Genomic DNA, 10,867 nt, shown 5'->3' with positions numbered 1-10,867 from the left:
CCGAGTTAAGCGGGGAGCACATACAGCACCTGGAATTCCCAAATGATCATCCATTTTAGTACTGACCAGGCTCAACGTTGCTTAACCAACCGTTTATATAATAAACTGAAAACACAAACAGCGTTAGGTGTTTTTAATTTACGTATTTATTTTATAAACAGATTCGAATAGACTGTGATATACACAATTGTTAAGATTTTTGTTCTGTAGAAGCGCTGGTTGAGTTTGAATAAAATAAAATACGTGTTATATACGTTTGAAGCCAAAACAACGCATTATTTATTACAAAATAAACAGACATTTATTTTGGTTGAAATTTATATTGCGTTGTTTTGGCTTCAAACATATATAATACGTATTTTATTTTATACACAATTGTAATTTTTTCATGATAATATTTTCTAACGCAATATTTTTCATCGATAGTAAAACGCCTGATGTCGATGTGCAGCAAATAACGTAAAAAAGGCCGATAGCCATTAGTCGCGTGCTCTCGTGTAATGAATGAATGCGTGAATGTAGGATTGACGTGAAATTCTTAAAGATAAACTAAAATGACCGAATGTCTTAAATAAATAAAAAGTAAATGACTTAGAATGACTTTAATGAACTTAAGGATGAATTGAATGACCTTAAGAATGACTTGAATGCTTAAAAAATAACTGGAATTCTTCAAAAACAACTTGAATGATCTGGAGAATGACTTGAATGGCTTTGTGACTGATTGGTTGTGAAGTGGGTGATCATTCTACATTAAATTAATACAGAAAAATGACCCCCACTTTATATCACAATAAGTACAGCGTGTAGTAAGAACAGATACAACAATTTGATCTTGGCCAAAAGGCCAAGAAAAGGGGGGTATTTATTTGCTTCCGCCACTGAGCAAATTAGGCACAAGGCCGATTTTTAATGTGAGGAGTGAAGGGGAAATGAGGACCAACTCCCCGGGGAGTAGGGGAGCTGGATAGTGACAATTGGCATGAAAGGTTGCCCCTACATTGACCAAAGTCTTATATGTGGGGTTGGTATTTATTTGCTCCCCCATCGAGCAAATTAGGCACAAGGCCGATTTTTATTGTGAGGAGTGGAGGGGAAATGGGGACCAACTACCCGGGGAGTAGGGGAGCTGGATAGTGACAATTGGTATGAAGAGTTGCCCCTACATTGACCAAGGTCTTATATGTGGGGTTGCCCCCACATATGGCCTTTGCTTGCAGTATATTCCGGAACAGATGGTATTTATTTGCTCCCCCACCGAGCAAATTAGGCACAAGGCCGATTTTTAATGTGAGGAGTGAAGGGGAAATGGGGACCAGCTCCCCGGGGAGTAGGGGAGCTGGATGGTGACAATTGGTATGAAGAGTTGCCCCTACATTGACCAAGGTCTTATATGTGGGGTTGCCCCCACATATGGCCTTTGCTTGCAGTATCTGCCGGAACAGATGGTATTTATTTGCTCCCCCACCGAGCAAATTAGGCACAAGGCCGATTTTTAATGTGAGGAGTGAAGGGAGGGGGAAGGGGAAAAGGGGACCAGCTCCCGAGAGGTGGGAAATGGGAGCTGGTTAAAGGTCAGGCATGTGGGGTTGCCCCCACATCTGGTCTTTGCTAGTCATAGCTTGCAGTATCTGCCGGAACAGATGGTATTTATTTGCTCCCCCACCGAGCAAATTAGGCACAAGGCCAATTTTTAATGTGAGGAGTGAAGGGAGGGGGAAGGGAAAAAGGGGACCAGCTCCCGAGAGGTGGGAAATGGGAGCTGGTTAAAGGTCAGGCATGTGGGGTTGCCCCCACATCTGGTCTTTGCTAGTCATAGCTAGCCATAGCTAGTCATAGCTTGCAGTATCTGCCGGAACAGATACTACACTTTGATCTTGAGGCAAAGAAAAGCTTAAAAAATTAAGAACAGCATCTATTAACAACAGATCTTTGATATTAACCAAAAGGGCCAAGTACAAAAGTGTTACGGACAGTCCGACAGACCGACCGACCGACCGATCAACCGACGGAGTGACTTATAGAGTCGCTTGCACGCGACTAAAAAGAAGATGTTGCATCAATACACCATCTGAATGTTTGTCCAAGGTGACGTTAAACCTAGACATGGTAGGCATCTGCAGGTCATCCTCTGGTAAGCTGTTCCCGGAAGCAGTAGCATGGACAGCGAATGCTGCTTTTCTTCTGTTGAGGCGAAAATAAATAATTCCCTTATAAAAAATATTCTTTTATATCTATAAGACGGAAAAGCTATTTTAAGTTCGGATCTTTTCGATTTTCGATACTTATCGGATTAATTTCTGCACAAAATATATCTAAGAACACTGCCACAAAAAGGGAGAATCGATTTTGCTTCTTTGCCACGATCTTCCTTCCATAATGTTACATCCTCGCACGTAATCCAAAAACTTCTATTGAAGAAACTTTAATTTTTTGTCATTACTCCGAGTGGGTGGAGGAACAGGATTTTTCCCGCATTAAAAACTGACCTTGTGCCTAATTCTTCCTTCGTAGGAAGGCAATTCAATAAATTTATCAATCAATTTTTTTTTTTGGCAAACTAGCTGCAGCTCGGCGCTGGCTAGTCGTACAATCCGCTTAAACATGTTTTAATTTATGCTGCTTGCGTATGTATTATTATGAAAGCAATCTTCTATGGATTATTATAGATTACGAGGAATAATTTCCACGGCGGACTAAATCGCAATAAATAAATAAATAAATAAAAATTTGAAAAATAAAATAATAATAATAATAATGTTCGTCAAATTCCGTCAGCTTATATTTGGGCCTGACGATGAATGACCTGGAAAAGTCACTTCTGATTAATGTTTAGTTGTAAAATATCAAACGAAAAAATGATTGTGGCTATTTTCAATGGTACATCTTCTTTTATCGTAATTTGAACTCATTAACAAGAAAAAATTAAATAAAGTGGGGTAGTACACCAGGGATTGAACAGGGGATCATTTGATCTGTAGTTGAATGCTCTACCACTAAGCTATGTGTCCAGGTTATATTAGACCTGTATTTTTTTAAGAAGAAATGATTTGCTGAAATTTTATTATTTTCCTTCGCCGGTGTAACGTAAAATATTCCCTTATAAAAATATTCTTTTATATCTATAAGACGGAAAAGCTATTTTAAGTTCGGATTTTTTCGATTTTCGATACTTATCGGATGAATTTCTGTACAAAATATATCTAAGAACACTGCCAGATATATAAATTAGCTTTGTGTGAAATTTGCAAAAGATGGGCTCAGCCGTTTTGGAGCGTATGAGGAAGGAACTCTCTCTCACACACACACACACACACACAAAGTGACTTTTACATAAGAGTTTAGATAGGTGTATACATAATAGATAGATAGATAGATAGATAGATGGATAGATAGATAGAAAACAGCTAAGTATAGTAAGCCATGCTAAAGGACGGTTAGGAGATTGCATCTATATTCCGCCCGAATGTTTGTAAAAGGCGACTTTAAACCTGGATGTGGTAGGGATCATCCCAACTTCAATTGACAGGCTGTTACGCGAAGAAGCAACGCGGACAAAAATACTGTCTTTTTGTAACACAAATAAAAGCTGTAACCGAATAATAGGTTGTGAACCCGGGGAGAATTACTTGGTTTGTAGTATGGATGTTTCTTGAAACTGTTGTTGCGTCATGGAAACGGCAACCAGCTGCCCGGGGAAATAAACACGATGTGTACATAGAGGATGGACGTTCGTTACATCAAAGATGGGTTACTAGGATGATTAGGATCCATTTGACGTTGGCTACATCTTCTGTTATTAGGAGCAGGATTTTATCGGCGTTGTTGATAACAGGAAACGTTGGGCTGGAATTGAACGCTTGTACAAAATAAGCAATGAGACATCTTTCTTTATATATAAAAATAAAATAATTTTATTTTTAACAATAAAAAGGAGCACTTGGATTGTAGACCCACGTCCGTCGTCGGCCGGCACAAAACTGCTATGCGCGTCCCTGACACGCGACCCGTCTTGTTCGGAGTTCAAGTTTCAACTGTTTTTACAATTCTTCTCTTTTTAAAAGAGAGAGAAAGAGAGTTATAAGAAAGAGAGAAGAGCTAAATAAAGGGAAAGAGAGAGAGAGAGAGAGGGAGGGGAGAGAAAGAGATAGATAGATTGATAGAGAAGGAGATAGAGAGAGAGAGAGAGAGAGAGAGAGAGAGAGAGCGAGAAAGAGAGGGAAACATGCATACATTTAAAACAACAAAGACACTGAAATATAATTTTATTTTTCAAATCGTGGAGTAAGCCAAGCAATTTTTGACCTTTCATTGTGCACTTGATTACATTAACAATCTTTGATCGCACCCGTCGCCTGTCAATCTGTTGAGTTTGCAGGTCTGACATTTTTAATATCTGCGCCAGCCTGTCGATGCGTACCTCCCCATAAGTACATTACAAGTCTGGCACAGTGTTCACTTTGCGAGAAGCCCCAACTCCCCCAAAAGGGAGTTTCTTCTTTGTGACACATTTTTCCTGTGACCTCGAAGACTGCGATTAGGTGTTGGGGTAAAAAATACTCCTCTGGAGGTAGATTTATATTCCTGTTGATGATATTCTATACCAAAACCAGAATCCCTCGTATTCTTCAATGCTCAAGTCGTAACAAATTTAGTATAAGAAGTCGTTCGTCACAGATCAGCACGGAGAATTCTGTCTCCATCCTGATTGCCAACCGTTAAACTCATTCTGGGTCTACGTCATGTTTTGAAGACAGGGATTTGTTGCTTAGATAGCATATTTTAGAATTGATCGTATCATAATTACTAGGGCTAGGACAACAGCATATTCTTTTTATTGGTTTTACTCTCAAGTATGTATTCGTTGATATCTTATATGCTTTAATATAGAGTGATGTGGTTCTCGGTTGATTAACTGTGTCTGTGTGGGATATATAGTCGAGAGACAAAACAATGAAAAGAATATGCTGGTGTTATAGCCCTAATAGTTACATATAGGGAATCCACTGGTAGATTTTTATCATTGTTGATCGATTCAGAACTATCTATCTCCGCGGATTAAATAAATGGCTTAATATGAAAGGCTAAACGTTTAAGCTCATTAAAAAACGGCCAAAAGTTACAGCCCGCTGACTTAGAATGGGTGTTTATGCAAAATTGACGGTTGAATATGTTTAGATTTATGTTAAATTTTGCATTGAATACTAATCTTTATTATCCCTATTAATCCTTAATTGTGCATCGAATGGATACCATAATACTTTGTTCGCTGCGTCTTATTATAAAAAATCCATAAAAAATTCCAGCCAGATCGACCAAATAGTTTCTGGGAAAACTTCTAGAGTAAATGCCGTACTGTGGTGACTAATCCTTATTAATCATAATTAATCTCTAACTTTCCAAAACAGATACCATAATACTTAGTTCCCAACACCTTGTCAGAAGAAATATTCATACAAAATTTCAACCGGATCGGCACAATGGTTTCCGAGAAAAAATAGAATGGACAGCCATAAAGAAAGCCTTAATCCTAACCCTAACCCTAACCCTAACTCTATCCTTACCCTAACCTCAACCCTAACCCTAACCCTAACCTCCTAACCCTAACCCCTTAACCCTAACCCCCAACCCTAACCCCTAACCCCCTAACCCTAACCCTAACCCCTAACCCCCTAACCCTAACCCCTTAACCCTAACCCCCAACCCTAACCCCTAACCCCCTAATCCTAACCCTAACCCTTTATATACGAGGAAAAATATACAGAAATATTCAATATTTTTAAAAGTAAATGTATTTTCTCATAGAACAACCGGGACGAAAATGGCTGAAAACCGTATTTATTTTTTATTTATTTATTTATTTGGTAAGTAAGATAAAAAGTTGTCGAGAAAGAATAAACACGAATAATTTGTATTTCTCTTTTGTATTTTCGGGTGCACCAAGATGTTGTGAAGAAAAGAGACACATTAAAATATTCTTACTTTCCACGAGTTCGCAATTCAAACTTTTATTTCAACGCACTTATTTGGTTTTCGCGAGTCCTGTTTTTCATCCTTTCATCAGAGTTTTCTGAACACTTGCTTGGTTAATTTAGCTTTTTGTCGTGAGTTCTTTTGAATGCTGGAGGTATTTGGAATTCGAGTCACCTCTGCGTGTTCGAAATCCGACGTCCTCACTGTTATAGCCCTATTAAACGTTTACAAAGAAAACAGAACGCCAAAATAAAGTAACAACATGCATTACAAGCAGGCAATAGGTGGGTTGTTCGTCGTAGTCGGCGAACGACCTAGGTTGGTCCACCGGATATCGACTGGTTATTTATTTGTTCCCCATGAAACAAAATGTATCATAAGGTCGGTTTAATGTGGCAGATAACCAGCTCCTCTTAAAAAGGGCATTCTGCAAAAATAAAATTGCCTTAGTATAGAAGGGTTTCCCCCTCCATTGACTGCGGACAATTAATTTGAGTGCAACATCTGAGCAGACACCACATTTTAATGATCAGCCGTTACAAGTACCGGATATCGACTGACACTTTACGGCTTGGTCTTACGGTATTTATTGAGATTGGAATAGCCTATTAGTAGGTAACATAGGTTAATTTCGCCACAACATATACATATCAAGATGATTTGGACTACTGTTCTTATCTTGGCTTTTATATTTAAAACATTTCGACCAATGTAATATCTGACCTTCTTTGGGCACATCTTCCCTTATTTGGGAACTTTCCACCATAGTTTTAATATCTGTATTATATTTCTCGTATCGTTCATGAAATTTGAGGACTAAAGGACAAAATAGAGAGACTACGTTACAGCCACTACCATTACCGAGAGAAAAGTAAAACTTCGCTGCTACCAAAGAAAGAAAGAGAAAGGCAGAGACAACTCTACAGTCAGTACTATTGCCGAAAGACCACATATAATACATAACTACTGAGGAAAGAGAAGAAATGAGGGGGACAACTCTATAGTCACTACTATTGCCCAAAGAAAAGCTAATGTTTACCACTAATAATAAAATAAAAGAAAGAGAGGCGATCCTACAGTATTATTTCCGAAAGAAGACCAATAGTCTGCAGCTATTAAGAAAATAGAGTAAAAAGGAGACAACTATACTGTCATTACTATTGCTAAAGGATCCATTTCTATTTCTTCTTGCAGTGAGTAGATTTTAAACAGCTCTTAGATTCTGCGTTACCCTTAATAAGTTAAAGTAACAATAATAAGAATATTTGCAAATAGAAATAAGTAAAACAAATAAATGATATTCAAGTTATATAATATTGTGCTTGTTCCTTCCTTAATTAATCCGTACGTTACGCTTTGAAATAGGCAAATACAATTTTTGAAAGCCAAACTGCCGCAAAATAAGGCCAACTTCGCAAAAGTTGGCCTTATAAAGGCCAGTCTGACAACTATGAACAAGAATTTTGAGAGTGAACTTCCTTTAAAGTAGCCTCGTTTTCGAATATCAATATAGTAATAAGATATGGCTATTGTTGTAATGGTTATTGATAAAACTCGTAATAATTTTGACGTGCAATGGTTCTTCAGCGAAGAGAGAATTCAGCGTAACATTACGTAAAAAGGGAACATTTGGAAGAAAACAAGATAACAAAAGAAAAACATTGTCTGCCAAGAAGTGCTGGACTGAAGGAGTAAATTAAAGTTAATGTTATTTTATTATTTATATTGAACTATGTAACACAATATTATTTTCTGAGTATTTATTAGTATTTATTAATTTATTTCATTTTGGTAAGTTCTATATTTAATATACAATAGACGCTATTTTCATAGGAATGTTAATATACTTATGTTCGCTGCATATTATTGTTTTTTCTGCCGAAAAAGTTTTTTTGACGCTATCCAGAAAAATATTAGCTTTATCAAAACATATTTGTTGATTAAATATACTTCTCATTCCGTGGAATTTCCGCGGGTCGTGCTAGTTAAAACATAACAAAGGGATGTCAATTAAGAAATCAGGTATTGTCATTGAAACGTTTTATGTACTTTTGCGTGTGAGTTATTACCCAAATAATGGGCGTGTGTCCACGTGGTATAATACAGAAGCCGAACAGATTATTTAATGATTGGTAAATAAAGGAAACAAGAAAGACATGAGATGGGGTTAAAGGCGAAATCGAAGTCTATCTCCTCCTCCTTTTCTCGCTCTCTCTTAAGAGACCGACGCTCTCACATGTAGACACTAAACTAAAAGATTGCAGTGATGAGATTGTGAACAGCTGTAATACAGGGTGTTGAATAATTAACGTTACAAAGTTTTTTTTTTCTATATTTATGAAATATAAAGTGGAACGATAAAATTGTCGCTATAGAGAAAACGACATGATTCCATTTCCGTTTAATAAAAAACAATTTTCTTTTTATTTTTTTTAAGACCACTTACTAATTGACCAGTTGTATACAAATCGCAAGAGCGATAAAAGCCTTTTATCATATCTGAAAGTGATACAATGTTCAACGAGCGAGATCGAATATGCACCGCTGTACAATTAGCAAATATTTGCAAATATAAATAATTAAAACAAATAAAAGAAATTCAAGTTATATAATATTGTGCTTGTTCCTTCCTTAGTCCGTACGTTACGCTTTGAAAAAAGGCCAAACCAATATTATCATTGCTCTCTACCGATCCAAGTTATGACAACAGGACCATTGCCATTTCCCTCAAGATGCAAATTCGAACGATTCAATACTTGAGAGCGTTCCTGAGTGATAGAAAACAAAGTTATGGTCTTTGGTGTGGTTTCAAATAAGGGCCACATCATGCCACCTCACATCTTCGACGTTGGTTTGAAAGTCAACACCAAAGTGTACCTGGATGTGTTGAAGAGTGTGAAGATCATCTGGCGCTATCAGATAGCCGATAGCAGACCCTGAGTATAGCAGCAGGACTCGGCGTCGACCCACAAGTTCAAAGACCCCCCCCCGACTTGGCTTCAGAAGGAGTGCTACGACTTTGCACCCTTCTCGCGCTGGCCTCCCTCCTCCTGCGACCCAAACCCGCTGGACAACTTCGTTTGGTTATACGTCGAGAACATCACCAACATGACCTCCCACAACACCAAAGCCAGCTTGATTCATCCACCGAGTATTCGCCGAGCTCCCGAGATACTTGTGGAAAAGGTATGCTCCCAGTTCCGGACTCGTATTGAGGCGGTGATTCAGGCTGAGGGTGGCTACATTGAATAGATGTCAGCTCTACTACATAATCAAGTTACCTGAATTGATATTTTCAATAAAATTTGAAAATAAAGATGTAGTGTTATTTTCTTTAGGGCGACAATTTTATCGTTCTATCCTGAAAATTATACAACACAGATCACCCAAACGTAAATATATACAATAGTATTATTAGATTCAAAATACCCAAGTTTTATTCAATCTAACCGCTCTGCGCATCAATAACCTGTTTCAAACGCTTGGTTAATGCTTTACACGTATCACGAATGATTTTTTTTTGTGTGATTTTTGGCTCATTTCTCGCTTAATTTTCTTCTTCAGAGCTTCCAAATGTGTATCACGAGAAGCTGAGACTTACTCTCCAAGAGAGACCAAATATCTTAATCTTACCAGTTGATTTGAAACGTTTAAGTGCTTTTTACACCAAACTTTGATTCACATTTAAGGGTTTCGCAATGTCTCCTGCAGACTTTCCGGATTTAAATAGTTTTACAATGGCAATTGATTACGCTAAATCGTGTGGATTATTTCAAAAGTAATCTTTAACTTATCCATATACACCTTCATTAAAATTCACTAAATATAGATAATAATAAAAAAGTTGTAACGATAAAATATTGAACACTATGCATGACTGGCTCACTTCCTAACAGATCAAAACAATAATACAAATTAAAAAAAAAACATCCAATGAGAACGAAAAACGAATAAATTGAATTAAATTAAAATATAAAACAAAAGAATTTCAATAAATTATCATTACAACATTTTAAGTTTGCTTTTTTTTTCATGCAAAATAAAGCAGACTAATAATTTTGTTTGGGTCGTTTTTCGCTGCTATACATACAGTATTTCGAAGGATTATGTTTTTTCTATTGATTTTAATAACTGAGCCAACTGGATGGTAATACAGAGATAATAAATATGTATTATCATAAAACCAACTCACTGTTAGTTAAATCAATAATAGAAAATAATATTTTGAAATATTGCATATAAAGTGTCGAAAAAAGATCTAAACACAGTTATTTGTATGCTTAATTTGCATAGCTATTTTTTGAACAGTATATAATAATTTGAATGTCCAATTTTCATATATATATATATATATATATATATATATATATATATATATATATTCAAGCAAACATTGTTAAATGCAGTAGAAATAACATTCTTTGCTTGACTGAATAAATTCTGCATAAATATATCAATTTCATATATATATATATATATATATATATATATATATATATATATATATATATATATATAAAACTACTTTATTTACTCACATAAAAGTACATTCAACAATAAAAAGCACCGTATGGAAACAACGCTAGCAAATAAATACTGGGAACTCAAGGAAAGCGAACATTCGTCGAATGGAAAATAATAAGACAAGCTACCACATGTAGGGACCTAGACGACCCATGTAGATTATGCCTTCATGAAAAATTTGCTATCCTGTACTTTAAAGAACCCCAACATCTATTAAACTATAGAAGAGAAATAGCGAACAATTATGGTCACAGAATAAAATTTACTCTAGGATAGCGATACAAAATTATTTTAAAACTAACCTAACAATAGAAAATAAACAAATAAATAAATTAAATAAACATGATTATACATAAACTATCATATATAT

At 36.2% G+C, this 10,867-nt stretch overlaps 1 long non-coding RNA gene and 1 pseudogene across 1 annotated transcript; both read right to left on the bottom strand.

The window, feature by feature from the left end:
- Positions 1 to 640: 640 nt before the first annotated feature.
- Positions 641 to 859, bottom strand: LOC145261402 (U2 spliceosomal RNA; annotated as a pseudogene).
- Positions 860 to 4,841: 3,982 nt separating this feature from the next.
- On the bottom strand, positions 4,842 to 6,214 carry LOC145261027 (uncharacterized). The gene is made up of 2 exons (XR_013864385.1): positions 5,711 to 6,214; positions 4,842 to 5,594 (listed from the first exon to the last, which is right to left on the bottom strand). It is a non-coding gene; the product is annotated as an uncharacterized LOC145261027 (long non-coding RNA).
- Positions 6,215 to 10,867: the final 4,653 nt, after the last annotated feature.

Source organism: Euprymna scolopes, chromosome 37 (assembly GCF_053919585.1).
Source record: "Euprymna scolopes isolate OS-2025 chromosome 37, ASM5391958v1, whole genome shotgun sequence".
Classification (NCBI taxonomy): Eukaryota; Metazoa; Mollusca; class Cephalopoda; order Sepiida; family Sepiolidae; genus Euprymna; species Euprymna scolopes.
Note: the sequence above shows the minus strand (reverse complement) of the source record. Positions and strands in the feature narration are given on the sequence as shown.